The following is a 21,221-nucleotide window of genomic DNA, read 5'->3' as shown; positions in this document are numbered from 1 at the left end:
CCACCTAAGGGTGGATTAAGAAACGTTTTTTTTTAATGGCGACTTCGAAAACTCGCCTAAACTGACTCTACCTCGTGTAAAAAACCTGGAAATTTGGCCGAAATAATGCAGAAATGCTTGTGTTATAATAAAAGTTGGTAAATATATTTTAGAGAATTCTAAATTGTTGACTGTTTTTTGTTATCAAAACCACCCCACGTTCTCAAGAACCAACTTGAGAACTTCTTCGCTGCTGACTTCCACCCCGCGGGCGTTTGGTCGGTTCCGGAAATGGGTCACGGTCAGCCCGTGTGTTGGAGCAGCAACAAAATAACCGAGGGAGAATTCTCTCCCCGAACAGCTCAATCGCCAGCTGAGAGCACGAAATCTCTTCGATCTCCGCAGCCAACAATCAGATCATGAACTCCACCACCAATTCCGACCGGGGGGGTTGACAATGTTTATGCTGCGTCGGGGGGTCGAACCTTCGTTCGTTCGTTCGTGGGGGCTCGACGTCGCAAAACCCTCTCGGCTTCGACGATGTGGTTCTTCACTCGTGAGTGTGATGTGGACGGAGTCGGACGTGTTTCCGCGGTCGATTGGTTGGAGCTTTTTCTTTTAAGAACACTAGTGTGCTTTAGTTAGTACATAGCATCGGGCTAGTTGGGCTATGTAACTGATTAGCATATTTAGCGCTTTTTGTTCCTTACTGTCTATCATTTGCACAAAAGCCTAGTGTAATAGTGGTTTGTTGTGGTCCTCGAAACGTGTTTTTTTTTTCACGTGGGCTTAAATTGTGAAGGGCAAGGACGGGAATCGAACCCACGTGTATTTCGCGGGAGTGGATGCTTTATGATGGAATTTTAAATCAGTGGAAGAATTTATATTTTATACAGAGAATTTCCCGGGAGAAGGTTTTAATTCAGTGGATTAAAAATTCAGCTAACCGAGCTACTGCTGCTGCTGCTTCGTTCAACAGTAAACTTAATTAAGTGAGTGAGAGCAAACGCCGAGAGTTGTGATTCTACAATGAAAATCTCTCAGTGAAGTGTAAATTTACCTGCGAGTGGATGTAAATTGTTCAAACCCTTTGGAGGAGCTTATCGCGCAAACCGAAATCACTCATCGTAAACAAGGTAATTGAATCATTGAAGGAGGATCTTATCGCGGCATGGTAAAGCATGTGTTACATACATGTTATTGTACCGAAAACGGAAAATTGATTGAAAGCTCAGCCAATTGATAACGAGTGACGAATTTGATGACAACTGGATCAAATAAAGTGGATAAAGACAATTTTAGTTCTTCGCAATGCTTTGAGGAGAACATCTAACCAATTTTCAAACATAAAAGTTGGAACTGTTAGGAGTTAATACAATATTTCGACATACATATTATCATATGGATGAATGACTCAATTGAAGCTGTCTAAAAGTGTTTCAACTGTCTCTAAGTAATGATTTGTTCAAACTACACTCAATCCTCGGTGGTTGGTGACTTTTTCTTTTGACACTTTGTTAGTTTGTACCCCGTTAGTTTAACAAAGTCAAACTCAAGCACACTATCAAAACAAACAAATAGTTTGGTAGTGTGTGTAAACTTCGTGTAAAAAGGGTGTCAAACTAAAAAGTGACCCCGTTCGTTTAACAAAAGTTGGTGTCAAACCATCGGGGTTTGGGTGTAAGCAATGATTTGATGTAGGTAATAATGATCTCTCGAAAAGCGATTGAAATTTGTATGGAAACTACTATGGGGAAAATTGCATTTTTACATTTTTGACTTTACAAAAATCATGTTTTATTATCTTATGAAACTAACATCGTGGAAGTGTTGCCTTGGATGTCCCGAACAACTCTTCCCAAGAAAGTTTGGTGCTGATTAGCTTAAGTGCGTCAAAAAACATAAGGAGTTTTCAAAAGTAGTGTATTGAAATAATCAGTGAAACTCATATTTTCTGCCAACATTTCCAAAGGAACCAGGAAATTCAAAAAATACTGATTGTTCTTATATTTTGAAAAACCTTACATAAAATTGATGTGAACAAATTTTCAAAAGACATTATTTAGTTTAGTTGAACCACAATTCCTCAAATACATAACAGTTTTTGAAAATTTCCGCTTGACTTGGCAGTGTTGGCAAAAGGTATGATTTTTACCGAGTATTTCGAAACGTCTCTCTTGAACGCTTTGTTACTTTTGTTAAAAGCAATTTAGCACCATAAAGTCTTCGAGAGATATGTATCTAAGACTATACTTTTACGGTTGGCGGTTCAATATTATTCAACATTCAATATTACGCCCTTTTGAAATGTTAGTCTTGATTAAAAAAAAATTGAATATGTTGTTTTCTCAGCTTTTAAAAGTACTTTTTTTTCAAAAGTGGGCAAACATGGGCACCGATTTGAAAAAAAACAGCGACTATTTAAAAAAAGTCACCTTAAGGGGTTACATACATGTAGAAAATCACAAAATTTTATATTACAGAATATTTGTTAAATTCACTCAAAGGATGATTATTCATCACTCCTGAAAGTTTCATGAAGATATTTCATGTTTAAATTAAGTGAGAGACGATTTAAGCTCAAAATTTTGCCATGCGCAAAGCGGGCTGTCAAACTTTGTTGGCGTTTTTCTCTAAACCCCGAGTTGATTACGGGTGCCACGATATCTCGAGATGGGAAGGACCAAATTGGCTGAAATTTGAGGTGAAGACTCTCAAGATGTATCCCGTGTGCATGACGAAGCCCAATTTTTAAAATTTGCTTTTAAGAAAAATACAAAAATCAAAAACTTTTGGTTTATTTCATGAAAAACAGAAATATATTTTTATCTTTTTTTAAAATAAACTTTTTGAAAATCGGGCTTCGTGCACACGGAATCGGTTTAACGAGTTTTTACCAAATTTTTTTGCCAATTTGGTCAAGATAGTGTTGAGATATCGTGGCACTCGTTTTTTGAAATTGCTAACTTGAAATTGCTATATCTCGGCAATGGTGCAACCAAATGTCTTCAAATTTTATTTGTTAGTAGGTGAAAATGTATATTTTAATGCCCTGAAAAAAGAATTAAAAAAAGTTGAAGTGTGTGCTCATACTAACCTCCGACTTTTTTGCCGATATACATGTATCAAATCAAAATCAAATTATTCGCTCTACAGCTTTGCCTTGGCGTTCTCGATTGCGAGATTCCTACTCGAAACTAGGTGTCCGAAGGCTTGATTGTTGAGGCAATTGCAAACCTCTTTTTACACCTTAGCTTCCATCCACCCCGGGATTCTAACTGACGACCTTTGGATTGTGAGTCCAACTGCCTACCAGCGAATCCACCGAGGCAGGACCCAGGAGACGACTCCTACACCTGGACTGAGCTAACGACCTAACACCTCTAGGTTAGACCGGGACCAACATTTACTTCCCCATCCGACGGAAGGCGTGATCAGACAAATCTCGTCTCAAAATTTGCCACCGGGACCTTCTGGGATCGAACCCAGGCCGACTGGGTGAGAGGCAATCACGCTTACCCCTACACCACGGTCCCGGCTGTACATGTATGTAACACCTTAAAATGGCTTTAACTTGAAAACGGTGCACTTTATCAACTTTATCATTTTTGAATGGACAGCTGCCAAATTTGTATGGAAAATTATATGGACAAACTAATGATGCAAAATGGCTTCTTTGGGCATACTGAAGTCACCGAAAAAGTTTCAGCTGGATTAAAAAATTACTAAAAAACGAACGACCGAAATCTCAGAGAATAGCTCATATGCGCCACTTTTAGGCTAATTACAATTTGATTTGATTTTTTGGACCACATATTGGAAAAGACGTGAAACCTAACAAAAAATTTGCGCGTGTAAAAATTCACCGCGCGTGTAAATTCACCCAAAATTTTGTGGAGGCAAACGCGTTACAAAAAGTTGGAACGATGTTTTTCATTGCCAAAAATACAGATTTGATCAGATCGAGTTCTGCAAAGTTCTAGGATCATGTTGGACATCCTTACAATTTACTAAAAAAAATGACCCGATTGATTGAATTATACTCAAGAACCAGCGAGTTGAAGTTACCGTTCAAACTTTTTACAACTGGGAGGCTTGGGTTTTCGTGTAAGTTGGATAGGCGTTGTTCGTTCCAGTGTTAATGGAAAATCACCTTGAAAAATATATAGCTTAGCATTTCATTTTTAATCGCAGGCCAATACTAATACGTCTTCAAATTTCCTTCGTCATTTATAACGACATGAGTTGGCCTACAATGTCCTTTCATAGAATATTACGAAATTTAGCATTGGTGTCTACCCGTAGTTGCTACTCTGTTATTAACCAGGACCTCCAATAATTGTGGGCAGCGAATGACCGAAAGGTTAAAGCTGCCGGAAATACACTAATTACCACCACCACCTCCAATAATTGCTCCGTGGACCACAGATGAAGAGTAGGAACCAATCATCACCACTTCGCTTCTTTGAAGTGTCCCTATCATGCTAGTCAATCACAGCGCCGGCCACGACCAGTGGTAAGATAACGGGGAATTGGATAGGAGTTTTAGTCCGATACTTGAGTTATGAAGACCGCTAAATCGGTTGCGTCTTCGACAAAGTATCACGTGAGATTTGAGGGGGTTAGTAAGATGAGTGTGAAGCCTGGATTCACCGTGGTAAGTGACGTTCTTAGATTCATCTTGAAAGCTTTCCAATTCGGTTCACCAAGCTTTTTGTGGTGAATTATGGTCGTGTTGAAAGTTCAATATTCGCCTAACGAGTATGCAACCGAGTAAGATCAAATTACGGGCAACAATTAAAGGTGATTAAAACAAATTTGGGTAAAAAAACAATAAGTCCCAATACTAAGCACCGAGTAAGTTCTTAAATACAACTTTGCATTCAATATTGCATTGTCTGTTCTTAGGTTCTTAGATTCCAATCAAGTTTCTTGGATTCTTATAGCGCCTACCCCTTTCATAGAATATTACCAAATTTAGGAATATACCAAAAATCCAGAGCTGCATCAGTGTATCCCTCTCTTTTAAGGTCTTTGGCACTGAGACACATTGATTTCTCTTGATTAAACTATTCAAAATCTTTGGAAATCTTCCAAAACATTAATTCAAACTAATTTTTAGCACATTTTTTGAGTTTTAACTTCACTTATCCAAAGATTTTAGGTTTTTTTTTTGTATAAATGTAGGGATTTTATAAAATTGCATGACTTTTGTAAATTTATATTTTTTTTAGTTGGAAAACTACCTTCATCAAATTACATCATATTATATCAAATTCGAGTTCTGTGACCCAATTTTAGTAAAAATGGAATAGTTGATTGCCTATTAAATTACAAAATGTATTTTTTTTTAATTTTATCACCGCCCTTTTTGGCCGCCATCTTGGATCATAAAAATCTAAATCACTTTAGCGTAGTTTAGGAGTCATACACCCAAAATTTAGAGTCGTGAGAATCGTTCCCTCAAAATTTATTGAGAGCTCAGTGCCAAAATCGAAAGAATAATGCTACCAACTCACACCATCATAACAAATGTGTTCATTCGATGAATGAAACAATAAATCTCCAACAAGTGTCATATATCGCCATCTGACCACTCCTTAGTCATCAAGCTGTGGTGGCCGAGGCAGTTAAGTCTTAGGGTTAGTATGTCGAAGGTCTCTGGTTCGATTCCCGTAGTCGACACTTTTGGTTTTTTGTTTGACGGATGAACTTTTTTTGCAAATGAACCTCGAGAGAATAGTTCTTTCGCTCATCTCAAGCTGTGTTCTCTGTGTCCGTGAATGGAACCACTATTCTCTCGACTCGAGGCCATTGTTCTCTCGGACCTTGCTGCCTAGTTTTGGGTGTACGTAAGTTCAACAATTAAAAATAAGACAACGAAAAAAAATTTCGTGATTCGATTATCCGAAGCAAATTTTTCCTGACGCCTTCGGATAATCGAGTCTGGACTGTAATATGATGTTTTGCTAGAAAAGGCATTGATTTTCTATGATGAGTCAGTTGAACAACTCAGGTTGTGGAGGTCCGGTGGATGTCATTTTTGGTCAATGATAGAAAACTTTAAAAGAAAGAAAATGCAACAAAAAGTTCATTGTAAAACCACAGACGAAATGTCTGTGGTAAAATGCTAATGCCAATGAAAAGAATACATAAATCATTAAAAGTTAAAAAAATAAACGTGTCTCATTGATGACTTCTCTACCCAACAGAAGATTGCCCGATTGAAATCGGCAACCAATAACCAAATGAATGGCTTCCAAATACCGACGGCATTGATGTGGTTGTCCTCATTCCACTGCTGCTAGCAATCTACCAACTCTACCAACCCAGATCCAACGATCCTGGCACGTTCGGCACGATAATTAATTAATCCTGTTAAAACCATTCGACCGCATGAGCTACAGGGAGCGAGTGGTGCTATACCGGCGGCAGCAAATCTAGTGCATCTATCATCGCACAGTGTGTTTCACCGGGTCGATTAGTAGAATCTACCCCAGCTCCACCTGTCGAGCGCCACCAGCCAGAGGACAAACTGTGTGACCCGGCCAGAGGAAATTAGCTTCCAGCTTCGAAGCCCAGAAGAACACTTTGTGGGGGAGTGGTTTAGTTTGTGGAAACGACTCGTTAGTCCTTGACCGTGTCACCGAGTCGTCCAAAATCCAGCATGAGTAATGAGTCTTCTAGAGTCGTCATCAGGGGTCTCCCTGGCCAGGAGCGACAGGACCTTGGCATGGCTGTTTCTGTGACGGAACAGTGACAGGGCGTGTTTGGCGGGTGATCCGTCGTTGAGTTATTACGTCCAAAGCAGGTGATTACGAGTCAGTCAAAGGTGATCGAAAGAGTGGAACAGGTGGATATGGAGATGATAATGAGATGTTTTTTTTATTTAGTTCAGGTCGAATATCTGATGCCTCGATTAGCCGAAGATTCGATTATCCGAAAGTCTTCAAGGGAACTTCGGATAATTCGATCCAAAAAGTCGTATTTTTTCAATTTCCTTTTCTTGATTGATTTGTTAATATTAGTAAACCAAATAGAACTGAACCCACTTTGTAAATGCCGGCCCCGATACTCTTCAAGGGTGTTTCCCTCTGAAACATAGATAGATTTACTTTAATATATACTCTTATAACTTATCGATTAATCTATAGGTGAAAAAGTCTAATCGATTTTTAAATCTCATTCAATCAAAATTCACCATATTTGCGTTCTACTAAGTAAGCTATCCTATAAAAAGTGCTTCTTAAATCTAGAACAGAGCTTTTAACATTTTGCTCCTTTCTCAGACCAATTACTTCCTGCAGAGTGCTGCGAGCCATTTTCATATGATAAACCCCTTTCGGCTGCTCCCCACTCGAGCTCAAACTTAAATGCACAACGTGTGATTTATTCATGAGTTGCATTGCAGCACAACCATTACCATCGCAGCCATGGTGCCAAATATCGAGCTTAAATTGGAGCAACCATTTTCAAGAGGGGAAAAAAAAGAACTCCACTTCTTTTTGCGCATCAAAATTTCGTCCGGCGACAAACTTCAAGAACGTTTCCTGCCTCAGCGCCGATAGTGCCTAGTTTCACCTTTGATGTGACTCCCCGTCCCGTCTCCAATTAGAGGCCATTTGTTCCACCTGACCAAACACGCAACTGAGTTTGCTCTGCTCATCGAATTGGCTGGCACGTGGAGAACGTTGAATTTTTCGGACGACATTTGATGTGTTTTGGTAAACTTAGGGAAAAGTTTCTCGAGCAGTATGGTACCGTAAAACGGGGTGACTTTGATAGCCGGGGTGACTTTGATAGCTTTGCGATTTTTCCACAAAATGAAGAGTACAGAACATACAGAACTTTTCATAAAATTTTGACAAGTTTAAAAAGTTAGTTAACTATAGTTAAGAAAATGTTGATGAAAGTCATTATTTTAAACTTCTCAAAGTGTTATGATTTTCTCAATGAACATGATTTTTAATCGGAAAACGGAATGCATTTTCGGATTCTTTTGACAATTTTCCACTAGGAGAACTGCCGTTCTACGCATAATTCTCCCATGTTCAAAAAAGTGCAATTGAGAAAAACGCAATTGAAATTTTTCGATCGATTTCTGTGTTTCTACGCATAATTGTCCCGTGGGTCCCTACTCGCCGTATATGTCCCTAATCACCCCGGTTAACATTGTATCACCCTTAATTATAATCCTCTTGTAGGTGAACATGTAAAGAAGATAAAATGCTTCGTAAAACTCATGATTTTGCGATAAAAAATACTTGGTGGGACAATTATGCGTAGAAGTACAACGATGGGACAAACAGACTTGGTGTTGTTTTAATGATTTTCTGTACAAAGTACTGGATTTTATGTGTTTTTCTGAAAGTATACGTAAAATTAAACTTAAAAATGATAAAAAGTCAGAATCTTCCAAAAATGACATGGGACAATTATGCGTAGAACGGCAGAGAAGGTTAAACAAGTTTGTAAATAATAAATAATATGTTTTTAAAACACAATGGGTAATTCTCTACCAACTCACACGAAATCGGGAAAAGTTGCCCCGACCCCTCTTCGATTTGCGTGAAACTTTGTCCTAAGGGGTAACTTTTGTCCCTGATCACGAATCCGAGGTCCGTTTTTTGATATCTCGTGACGGAGGGGCGGTACGACCCCTTCCATTTTTGAACATGCGAAAAAAGAGGTGTTTTTCAACAATTTGCAGCCTGAAACGGTGATGAGATAGAAATTTGGTGTCAAAGGGACTTTTATGTAAAATTAGACGCCCGATTTGATGGCGTACTCAGAATTCCGAAAAAACGTATTTTTCATCGAAAAAAACACTTAATTAGTTAATTAATTAGTTAATTTAATTAACTAATTAATTAATTAATTAATTTAATTTAATTAATTAGTTAATTTTTGCGTTTCTCTTTGTTTCGTCGTCCGTGTCTGTCGCGGGTGACCATGAATGGCCATGATCGATGACGACCAACTTTTTCAAAACTTTTTTTCGTAAAATCGCGATAACTCGTGATGGTTATAAGCAAACCCCTTATGTCTATATATCAAAATTTTTGCAATTGTCTGCTCTACAACTTTGTGGAACATTGTTACACTCTAAAAAATAACCCTGCAAAGTTAGAAAAAACACGAAATTTTAAAATGAAAAATTTTGTTCTAAATGAAAAAATGACCCTTCTGGGACAATGTAGATTCGAAAAGTACATTAAATTTCCCATAAAATGACATGTTCCAAAATTTTTTACAGTCGAGTAACGGAAAATGGGAGAATTTTTAAAACTTTTTTAGTGTTTTTTTCGATGAAAAATACGTTTATTCGGAATTCTGAGTACGCCATCAAATCGGGCGTCTAATTTTACACAAAAGTCCCTTTGACACCAAATTTCTATCTCATCACCGTTTCAGGCTGCAAATTATTGAAAAACACCTCTTTTTTCACATGTTCAAAAATGGAAGGGGTCGTACCGCCCCTCCGTCACGAGATATCAAAAAACGGACCTCGGATTCGTGATCAGGGACAAAAGTTACCCCTTAGGACAAAGTTTCACGCAAATCGAAGAGGGGTCGGGGCAACTGCTGTGTGAGTTGGCGGAGAATTACCCCAATATAAAAAAAACTCCAAATTTATAGGCAATTTCAGTTGAACAAATTTCATGTAAAATGTGAAAACTTGTGATTCGTGCTTTGAATTCAGTATAGAATGCAATGTAAATCGATAATTTTATAAACAAAACTAGTTTTAACAAATTTTAGGCAAAATTCCAACTTGTTAACAATTTAACCTTAAATTTTTATGTATTTTGCTAAAAAGCTTATACACTTAGTTAACTTAATATAAACATTGATTTTTTCTTAAAAACTATATCAGCTACTTTAGTGATGGTACATTTAGCGTACAAATAAAGTTTGAACATCTTAAATATGATTTTATCAAGAAAAAACTATGACTATCAAAGTCACCCCGGAATTAAAACTAAGAATTTTTAACGTAACTATTTTTCTAAACATTATTGAAAAAACTATTTTCCGAAATAGTGCATGGACTTTGTGTAGTCTACCCCAGTACATGTTTTAAAAATAATAATCTTGAGAAAAACCGTACCTGTTGGAAAATATTCTAGAAACAAATTGAAATCCTATCAAAGTCACCCCGGTTTACGGTATTACTTTTTGATTCCGATTACACAAGCCAAACAAACGGAACATCGACTCCAGCCCAGCTAGTCAAGAGATCCAACGACATCACTTTGAGTGTCTGACAATGTCTGGCTCCCTGCGCGCTGTAAATTGGTAGTGGTGGCGCAGTGGTCACCAAATTCTAACATGGGACTATTGTATCAAGATTATTTTTTAATTACTATAGAAAATTACAAAATCAATGTTTGTAACTCGTTTCTTTTAAATGCCTTTCTAAAAATGTATAACAAATCAAAATCAAATCAAATTATTCGCTCTACAGCATTGCCTTGGCGTTCTCGATTGCGAGATTCCTACTCGAAACTAAGTGTCCGAAGTGTTTCATGGTTATCAATCAATCAAACCATTGTTGAAATCGTTTTTAACATAACTTTTTTGTGCTCAACCGAACTTTATAATTTTTAATAGCGACTTATGGGACGTGAAAATTGGTCTAGGAGGTCAAATTAAGAAATTTCATTTTTCGAGTCATTTTATAGCCTTTCCTCAGTGAAGTGAGGAAGGCAAAACTTGTCTTGTTATATATTTTTAGAAAGGTATTTGAAAGACCTTTCCAATGAGCCTAAAACATCGACGATCTGACAACCCTATCAAAAAATCAAATATTATTTATTCACTTTTTGGACGTCCCGTCGTTAGTTAGATAACTGAAAACCCTCTCAAATGAGCCTAAAATATTGAAGATCTGATAACCTTACCAAAGTGATTAGCTCTAGAGACTGGACGAAGTGAATTTGACGTACCCAAACAGACGCAAGTTTGACGTATCCAAACGAGCATTTGCCTTTACGCCCAGCAAAACTTATCAGTGTTGCCAAGCTCAAAACATACGTTGCCAGATCGATTTAGGAAGCTTAGACAAGTCTCCCTATTTAGGGTCTCTAATTAGCTCTCATTTGTTGTTTAAACACTTTTTGGAGGCCGGATCTCAAATATTTTGAAGAATACGTTGTTCGGATCTATCATGCGACCCATCGTTGGATGATTAATCAAAAGACCTTTCCACAGAGTACAAACGGTTGGAAATCTGAAAACCCTATCATAAGTATATTAATGCGAGAGAGACACCAACCACCTCAAGGTAGATAAAGTAAATTTTTTTTTACAGAAAATTGGATTCTCAAAATACAAATCAAATCAAATCAAATTATTCGCTCTACAGCATTGTCTTGGCGTTCTCGATTGCGAGATTCCTTCTCGAAACTAGAGCTTGATTGTTGAGGCAATTGAAAACCTCTTTTTACACCTTAGCTTCCATCGACCCCTGGATTCGAACTGACGACCTTTGGATTGTTAGTTCAACTGCCTACCAGCGACTCCACCGAGGCAGGACCCAGGGAGACGACTCCTACACCTGGATTGAGCTAACGACCTAACCCTCTAGGTTAGACCGGGGCCAACATTTACTTCCCCGTCCGACGGTAGGCGTGGTCAGACAAATCTCGTCTCGAAAAAAGCCACCGGGACCGTCTGGGATCGAACCTAAGCCGACTGGGTGAGAGGCAACCACGCTTACCCCTACACCACGGTTCCCGGCTTATAAATACATATTTATTAATTTTGCAAAATCTAATTCCAGAGATATGATTAAAAAAAAAATGTTTGATAAAAATCAAAAATGTGATCAAAAATATATTTGAAAAGCTAAATCAAATTTGCAATTGAAAAGTACTTTACTGTTTTTTTGCACCGTTTTGGAGTTTTAGTCACATTTTGGCTATAAATTTAGAAAATTTGACCGTTTTTCATTTTTGTAAAAATACTGCATGATGAAAAGACAGACCCAATTTTTCATTGGGTAATTCTCTGCCAACTCATACGAAATCGGGACAAGTTGCCCCGACCCCTCTTCGATTTGCGTAAAACTTTATCCTAAGGGGTAACTTTTGTCCCTGATCACGAATCCGAGGTCCGTTTTTGATATCTCGTGACGGAGGGGCGGTACGACCCCTTCCATTTTTGAACATGCGAAAAAAGAGGTGTTTTTCAATAATTTGCAGCCTGAAACGGTGATGTGATAGAAATTTGGTGTCAAAGAAACTTTTATGTAAAATTAGACGCCCGATTTGATGGCGTACTCAGAATTCCAATTTTCATATTTCATCGAAAAAAACACAAAAAAAGTTTTAAAAATTCTTACATTTTCCGTTACTTGACTGTAAAATTTTTTGGATCATGTCATTTTAAGGGAAATTTAATGTACTTTTTGAATCTACATTGTCCCAGAAGGGTATTTTTTTCATTTAGAACAAAATTTTCATTAAAAAAAGATAAAATATTTTGATATATATACATAAGGGGGTTGCTTCAAAACATCACGAGTTATTGCGATCTTCCAAAAAAGTTTTGAAAAAAATACTTTTTGTGTTTCTCTTTGCTTCGTCGTCCGTGTCCGTCGCGGGTGACGATGAGCGGCCATGATCAACGACGAGCAACATTTTCAAAACTTTTTTTTCGTAAAATCGCGATAACTCGTGATGTTTAAAGCAAATCCCTTATAGATAAGGGATTCTACAACTCTCTGCTCTACAACTTTGTAGAACATTATTACGCTCTAAAAAGTAACCCTGCAAAGTTTTAGAAAAAAAACACAAAATTTTAAAGTGAAAAATTTTGTTCTAAATGAAAAAATCACCCTTCTGGTTCAATGTAGATTCGAAAAGTACATTAAATGTCCCTTAAAATGACACCAAATTTCTATCTCATCACCGTTTCAGGCTGCAAATTATTGAAAACCACCTCCTTTTTCGCATGCTCAAAAACAAAAGAAGTCGTACCGCCCCTCCGTCACGAGATATCAAAAAATGGACCTCGGATTCGTGATCAGGGAAAAAAGTTACCTCTTAGGACAAAGTTTCACGCAAATCGAAAAGGGGTCGGGGCAACTTTTCCCGATTTCGTGTGAGTTGGCGAAGAATTACCCATTTCTTGTGAAAAGGTCTACAAATAGACAATGTTCCTCTTTTCATATTTAAGACCAAATTTTAAAATTCAGATACTTTTTCTATTGAATAGATAAAAAATTCATTTTAAGTTGAAAATGACAGGTTAATTCGGTGACACTCAGATTTCAGATCAATTTTCATTGAGGCTTTTTCTCAGAAACTAACAGTTCGATTTCCAAAGTCTTTGAGTGAAAGTTGTAGGAAGTGTTCTCAGGTTTTCAAAATATATTTTTATCAGAGATGGCCTTCATAAAGTTTTTTTTTCCAAAACTGGAAGATATGAACATTTCCGAAAGTTATAAACTGAAAGTTACTACAAGCCTAAAATGGTACTTTTTATTAAAAAATCGATTATGACTTTGAGATTTGAACTCTTTGCTTCACCCAAAGCAGCTCAGAAACCATCTGAGAGGAAAAAGAACATGGGCTGAGAGAACGGATTTATTTTGCAGTTCAGAAGTAAAAAGACACAAAAATTGTCGTTAATACATTCTTGAAAAATTTTACTCGCCACCACGACGTCACAGTTTAGGTTGGATGCTTGCAAAAGCTTTATTCTCGGACGGATTCAGACTCGTTATAGACTCAGATAAATATGATACCTTTTTACTCTCAGCCGTCTGCTTTGGATATACGTCAAAGTGAACAAACAAAGTTTAAAAAAATCGAGAAGAATCGCTTTAAAGGCATTATTGAATATTTGGGTATTTTTTTATGAGAACATATGTGGCTTTTAGTTTTCAATGGAGAAATTCACAAAAAAAAAGAAATATGCAAAACTGATCAAATTGAACACCACTGGGTTCTCGCTAGAGTGCGTCACGGAGATGTCAGTGTCTTGGTCGAGCGCCGCGAGAGACCATCCATCCCTCTGCCGGTACACGAGAGTCAAGTCACTCGTCTGTCTGTAGTCTGGCCGAGTGTATCCATAATATCAGAATTTATATTCAGCATCGGTTCGCAGTTCGCAGTTAAGAGTGTGACTTCTTGCCGGCAGTGCCGACGACGTCGACGAACTAAACAGTCGCTAAAACTCTCTCGCTAGTTGGTTGGTTGGTTGGTGTACAAGTTTTCCGGTTCGCTTTAAGCTCTGTAAAGTGTGTCAAAGCTGTGATTCTTCGGTGGTGCAAAACGAATTAGCTCAACGATTTGGGGTTCAAACTCATACAAGTACTTTTGAACTAGTTCAACTAATCGATTCAAGTGTTACCGATCGATACACACGTGTCCTTTACACACGTACCGCACCCGGACCTGTTTTAGTTTTGCCTCAGTGCAAGTGCCACTGTATCGATGATGTCATAGGGCGCTTACCTCATTCTCCGTCGACCATCGTCGAGAACTGCAATTCCGACGTTCTTCCCATCGTTGTTGTTTTCGTTCAGTTCTGGCAGAGGGGAACAGCTGGTTTGCTGTTTGGCTTGACTTGTTGGCATTCTCGCGCGATGTTCACTCTCTGGTGTGGTTCAGTGGTTCATGCTCACGATTCTGAGGGCCTTTCGATAGTGGAAATACACGGAGTCAGAGTCGGCTAGCCAGCGGCGAATGAGCTGCGTATTTAGCCTTTGGTGAAGGTCGACCAGAAACAACTATTTGTCGAAAAATTTTGTGTTGCCGGTTAGCTACCGATGATTGTTGATGATTCAGAATCAGTTTTTTTGTCGGTTTGTTTTGCTGATGAGTAAAGCAAAGTTATAAAATGTTAGTCAGATACATTTGTCACTAAAGTGATAAAGTGTTTGTTTCTAAAACAAAATAGATAAAGATATGAAGTGAATATGTATCATTTATGTTTGACGATATATCTTCTACTACCGTAAACCGGGGTGACTTTGATAGGATTTCAATTTGTTTTTAGAATATTTTCCAAAAGGTAAGGTTTTTCTCAAGATTATTATTTTTAAAACATGTACTGGGGTAGGCCACACAAAGTCCATGCACTATTTTGGAAAAAAAAAGTTTTTTTAATAGTTGTTAGAAAAATAGTAACGTTAAACATTCTTAGTTTTAATTCCGGGGTGACTTTGATAGTCATAGTTTTTCTTGTTAAATCATATTTAAGATGTTCAAACTTTATTTGTACGTTAAATGTACCATCACTAAAGTAGCTGATATAGTTTGTTAGAAAAAAATCAATGTTTTTGTTAAGTTAACTAAGTTTATAAGCTTTTTTAAAAAAATACATATACATTTTAGGTAAAATTGTTAAAAAGTCGGAATTTTGCCTGAAATATGTTAAAACTAGTTTTGTTTATAAAATTATCGATTTATATTGCATTTGCATTCGAAGCACGAATCACAAATTTTCACATTTTACATGAAATTTGCTCAACTGAAAATGCCTATAAATTTTGAGTATTTTTTTAACTGTGTTTCAAAAACACATATTATTTTTTTCAAACTTATTTAACCTTTTTCTAGTGGAAAATTGTCCAAAGAATCCGAAAATGCATTCCGTTTTCCGATTAAAAATCATGACACTTTGAGAAGTTTAAAATAATTACTTCCATCAATATTTTCTTAACTATAGTTAACTAACATTATAAACCTTTCAAAAATTTATGAAAAGTTCTTCTTGAGGTACTTTGAATACTTCTCTACCATGGTCAGTATGTTTCTGAACCATTCCTTACGTATTTTAAATGTACTCTTCATTTTGCGGAAAAATCGCAAACCTATCAAAGTTACCCCGGCTATCAAAGTCACCCCGTTTTACGATACCGTAATCTGGGGTGAATCGGGACTACAGTCTGAATAGGGACAGCAGTTTTGAGAACACTTAAAGCTTTTAAATTTGGAAATGGATGTACACATTTTGTTGGCATGAGTCTGTTCTAACCCAGCGATTCTCAACGGGGGTACCGGGCCTACTTGATTTACATGGCAGGGGATACCGGCCTAGAAGAAGGTTGAGAATCGCTGTTCTAACCTAAACCAACCAGAAAAATCAAAATATTGTGCTCCAACACGGTTAAAACTGCTGTCCCAATTCGCCCCATGTGTCCCGATTGACCCCAGTTTACAGTACTCAAAATGTAATTGGCTGTTAAAGTCTCTGTTAACTCACTAACTCCAAATTTTGTGTGGCCAAGAGGTTAAGGTACGATCCTCTCTTAGAGGTAACTATAAATTATTGATTTTAAACAATCTCCATCACCATCGTCTGTAAACGATCGAGAGATATCTTCTTTTCAAATATGCAATAGTTCAGCTTATTTTTTTTAGCTAAGATTGTTTTCATTTCATTTCATTTTATTAGGTTGCTTGAACAATTACATTGGTGCAGTTGTTATCCTGAGCTGAGATATGGACTTCCTTTCAACAGTTGAATTGTTCAAAATGGGGAGAGAGTTTACTGGTACTAAGGAGAACGAATTAGACAGAGAAGGAAAATAATTGCAAAAATAACCTTCGAAATAGCTAATATAGCTAAGATTTTGTTTCTTGTAATTATGTTACTGAGCAATTCCATAAGACTTTGGACAACGATTACTTTTTGATATTTTTTTTTGGTTTGGAATAAATTTGGTGTATTTTTTCTATGACAAACGAAATCATGTCATGTCATATCATCTTAAAATAAAGTCAATATAATGTTTTTGAAATTCCATCGTGAAACTATTTACTGTTATTTTTTATTTAAATAAACTTTACAGCACTTATATCGAAAATAACATTTTCAATATTTTTTTTCATTTTAAAGGTGAATTTACTTAACACATGGATGTTTGATACAAAATCTTTTCAAAAAGCGTTTTTCGGAATCACAAAAAATGTTGTCATCAGCTCGTTGCAAAATTTGTTTATTTACACTTGTCGTATATGTAGTCAACTCGGTAACTTTCGTTGGATGAAGGTACGATTCGTGCTGCAAGAAATATGTTTTTGCATCTTTTTTTAATTTACTATTTAGACTTTGTCAACACATGCATCGGCACTAAGACCTCTTCTAAACGGTACTCAGCTTGTTCTGATTGGCACTTATGTTTAAAGTAATGTTATGCTCGTTACCAATTAAAAACGTCTTGTTTTTAGCATGAATAATGTGTAGAAAACATTGGTTTATTCGAAAAACCGACTTCAGGTACATTTTCATGAGACTGCTCGCATAAGCTCTCAAGAAGAACGTCTTAAAAATTATTTTTTTTACTATCGTTTGATTCTTCCTGACCATTGGTTTAAAATAAATTCTGGAGTTTTTTAAAAGGTCCAATAAACCAGTTTTTGCTTTTTGGGTGTTTTTTAATACCCCTGCCTCAAGGCGGTTTCAAAAATACCCAAAAAGCAAAAACTGGAAATTTGGTTTATTGGACCTTTAAAAAAAAACTCCAGAATTGCGCTATTAAAATACTCACTCAATTTCCGTCGAAAATATTTTTTTTGGTTCGATTTTGACTTCACTCGCCTTGTATGTGGATGACAGTCGTGACGTAGCCGTGCTTAAAAGCTCTTTGAGTGCACTTACCGGTTCTTACCCTATATCTCACATGGTTTATATTATAGTATCTCAGGGTCTTCGGGAGGATTAAAGATTAGCGTACTTAGTGTACTCTAAACACTGGCACAACATGCTGGGAATCATCTACGCCAAATGCCAAACAAGTTCTTCTAAAAAAGGAGTTAGAGCGGATGCACGTCTGCTTTTGTCAACGTTTTTCAAAATTTTAAATTAAATTTCATATCAAAAACTTGATAAACTGGCAACACTGCCAAATGATTTATGACCAACTTGTGTAATTTCTCAATAGACAGGATTTCGATTATCTAAAATCTAAACATTGAAGCCTATTAAAAAAGCCGAATTAAAAATGGGATTTTTTGAGCAATCGAAAAAGCCTATTAAAAAAGCCGAATTGTTTTTAATAGGCTACACACTAAAAATTTCATGAAAAATTAAACAGTTGAAGTTCCAACAATTTCAGGCATCTTTGGAGTATACTAATATTTTTTACAAATAATCATTGCAAATGTACTGTACTGGTGTATAATATATGGTTAAGGGTGCACAGCAATAAAGGAAGTTGTTGCTTCTTATCCCAAAATTGTCAAATTTGCACCAATCTGATACAGTCCAAACTCGTTTATCCGAAAGCCTTGGCGAAATTTCACTTCGGATAATCGAATTACAGAAAAAAACTTTTTTTCGATGTCCTATTTTCGATTGTTGAGATTAAGTATGACTGCACCAAAGTGATTTAGAATTTTTAAATTCAAGATAGCGGCCAAAATGGCGTTGATGAAATGTTAAAAAATGCATTTTTTTATTTATAGACTCACTAAAATTGAGTCGCAGAACTAAATTTTGATGTTTAAAATAAGAAAATAAAAAAATACGATTTTTTTTGTTGACTCGATTATCTGAAGTACCATACAAACCTTCGGATAATCGAACTTCGCATAATAGAGGCATCGGATAATTGAGTCTGGACTGTAGTAAAAATAGTCAAACTTTGCTGAAAATTATCTTGTAGACAGTATTGCACCTGTTTGCATAATTGTATAAAATCGTGTGCCCTTTCAAAAAAGCCCAAAACATCCAGTACTTTGTTTTAGAAATCAGAATGAATTCCTGTTTCTAATCTAATCTAATCAGCCAACCTTCCGGAAGCACGCTGGAGATTGTCGGGGTGATTACTTCCAACATCCTTCTTTTCTAAACGGCCAGGCCAACTGCGTAAAGTTAACCACCAAGATGATGATTAATACGTATCCTCATGTGTGGGACAAAGTTGCTTTGAGTTTTTCTCAGCTTGCTATTTTTGCTTATAGGACATTTATGTCCCATGTATCTACTACGCAGTAACATCATGATTCGAATTCCCGGACGCTTCGAAACCCGGACACTTCATCTTGTTTTATCAATTACTTGGATATAAGTTCGCATTATGAATGCCAAAACTGTGTTATTTGATGAACTCCAACATCAACTTTCATTTAAAGTTTGTTTGAACGCTATAGTTAATGCAAAAACAATTAAATACAATAAAATTATAACTTTACCAAAAATGCGAAACATTTCACTTGAAATATTTCATAGGCGTTCGAAGCACCGGTAAGGCAAAGCAGAAATTTATGGTTTCGATTTCCTTAAATTCTAGCAAATTTGTATATAAACTATCGATTGTTTTGATGTTAACAGCTAATTTGAGACCTGAAGAATGCCATTTACTAATATTTCAGTCCAAATTTGTGCGATTCATAAGTAAAATCGAGTGTCCGGAATTCGAAGCAAAAGTGTCCGGATTTCAAATCAGCTTTTACCAGTGTCCGGGATTCGAAGCACAACAAGTCACTTTAATTTTAAAATTTTGATGGAAAATGGTTAGAAAAGACATAGTTTGCATGCATTTGCTTGAAACTGACTGTTTATACTACATCCTGATGATGTTTCTACATTTCCAACTTATTACATGATTTTTTGCCAGCTATAACAAAAATGATATGCTACTAAGTGTCGGATTTCGAATCATGACGTTACATCGGTAATTTCCCGTCATGACATTGAATAACTTATGTATTTTGCGTAAATTTATCATATGTATGATTCCGATAAATCATTTATCAAGTAACTTTGAATGGCATTGCGTAAGCAAACATACAATGTTTTTCTTACTGTCTTTCATATCCTTTCCGAGCCAAGGGGAAAAAATCGATTCCAAACGCCGTGACAATCTGGCGCCGCAGTCGCGTACGGAATATCACTGGTTGAATCTTTGCCATAACAATGATTGCTAAACTGCCTTCAATTCCGTTCGCAGTGATGATTTCACTCGATGTAAATGCCAAAAAAAATGATTCCATTGCAGCCACTGCGGCGATAATTGGGAACTGAATTTATCACATGGGGGGTATTTTCAATAAATTGTAAAAAAGCACTACAGGCAGTCTGTGCAGGTCATTCTAACCGGAAATGACTTTTCAGTTTAACCACCCGCGAAACTGTTACGGACGACACGGCGGAGTGGCTGTCCAAATCCATTCACATAAAACGGTTTTGCTTTCTCGCCGTTCACCTGAAATGAATATTTAATAACTGGGAGCCTTTTTGGTGTTGAGTTGACATAAAAGGAGCTCCACACAGAGGAGGAGGAATGTTGAAATGGTCCTTCAGCGGGTCCTCGAAGTACACGACTATGGGTAGGATTTCAAAGTGGGACGCTATTAAATTCAATTTTAGACATTCCGGCGAAAAACTGTGCAAAATCCGGCCGATGCTTGCTTTTGGGGGTTGTTCAACCATGGCGAGTGCTTTTCTGTTTAAACAAACGTTTAGCCGCTGGTTGGCTAAACTGGAATGGTCTTTCATCTCGCTGTCGAGGAAAGTGAGGAAGGTTAACGAAATTGGGTGTAATGGTATGCCAATGAGACATCCAGGACGACAAAGGGTGCGCTACTGATTGGATGGATTCTTGAACTGGTTAATAAGGAGTTTATTGGATCTAAAACGTTCATGGACGTGGATCGATAAATCGCCGTAGAAGTGGTTTGTTGACGCATGTATATCAAAGTTAGGTTAAGTTAAGGACGACCTTTACAAAACATCAAAAGATGATTTCAAATATTAGATTTTAAAATTGAAACTTAAATTTCTTATAACTTTGATAAACATGGACATTGTAAACGGCATGGGCAGCACTGACGATAAAACGCAGAACGGTAGCCCCTCGTCAAAAGGCAGCTACATCTTCAGCCCTGGAGCTGACAAGCCGAGCCATCGACGATCGAATCGGCTCGCGAACGTCAACAAGAAGCAAGACCACTTAAAGTAGAACACGAAGCGACACCTGGTACATGTGGTTACTCTTTTGGGGATGTTTTTTGTCTAATTTAGTTACTTTTGCAGCAATTAGAAACCACCCAGACCAGCATAGCTGATAGCTTAGGCCTGCTTGATTATCGAGCTTATCGAGAACGCGGAAAGAAGAACCGCACACACGATAGGGTAAACTATTATTTTTTCAAGTACTCGTTGAGGTTATGCCTAGTATTCTTACATACTAAATTTGAATTTACTAGTATAGATTTCCACACATTTGCTCCCGACCGGTCCGCCCAAGCACCATTAGACTGGGACCGTTGAATCAACGCCAG

The 21,221-nt window shown here is 37.0% G+C and overlaps 1 protein-coding gene across 10 annotated transcripts in view; it reads left to right on the top strand.

Annotated features, from left to right (window-relative positions):
- The first annotated feature begins 517 nt into the window (after positions 1–517).
- The window catches only part of LOC6032752 (extended synaptotagmin-2), a 67,953-nt gene continuing 47,249 nt past the window's right edge, over positions 518–21,221 (top strand). For 4 of the 10 annotated variants that reach the window (XM_038265843.1, XM_038265841.1, XM_038265842.1 and 1 more), the window contains exon 1: positions 14,161–14,300. The gene's annotated coding sequence lies outside the window, so the exon portion shown is untranslated. Of the gene's footprint in view, positions 582–875; positions 1,116–14,045; positions 14,301–21,221 lie in introns of those variants that run through there. The other 6 variants (XM_038265844.1, XM_038265840.1, XM_038265839.1 and 3 more) reach the window with 6 other exon arrangements.

This window comes from Culex quinquefasciatus, chromosome 3 (assembly GCF_015732765.1).
Source record: "Culex quinquefasciatus strain JHB chromosome 3, VPISU_Cqui_1.0_pri_paternal, whole genome shotgun sequence".
NCBI lineage: Eukaryota > Metazoa > Arthropoda > Insecta > Diptera > Culicidae > Culex > Culex quinquefasciatus.
The sequence above is the reverse complement of the archived record's forward strand: the minus strand, read 5'-3'. Positions and strand labels throughout refer to the sequence as shown.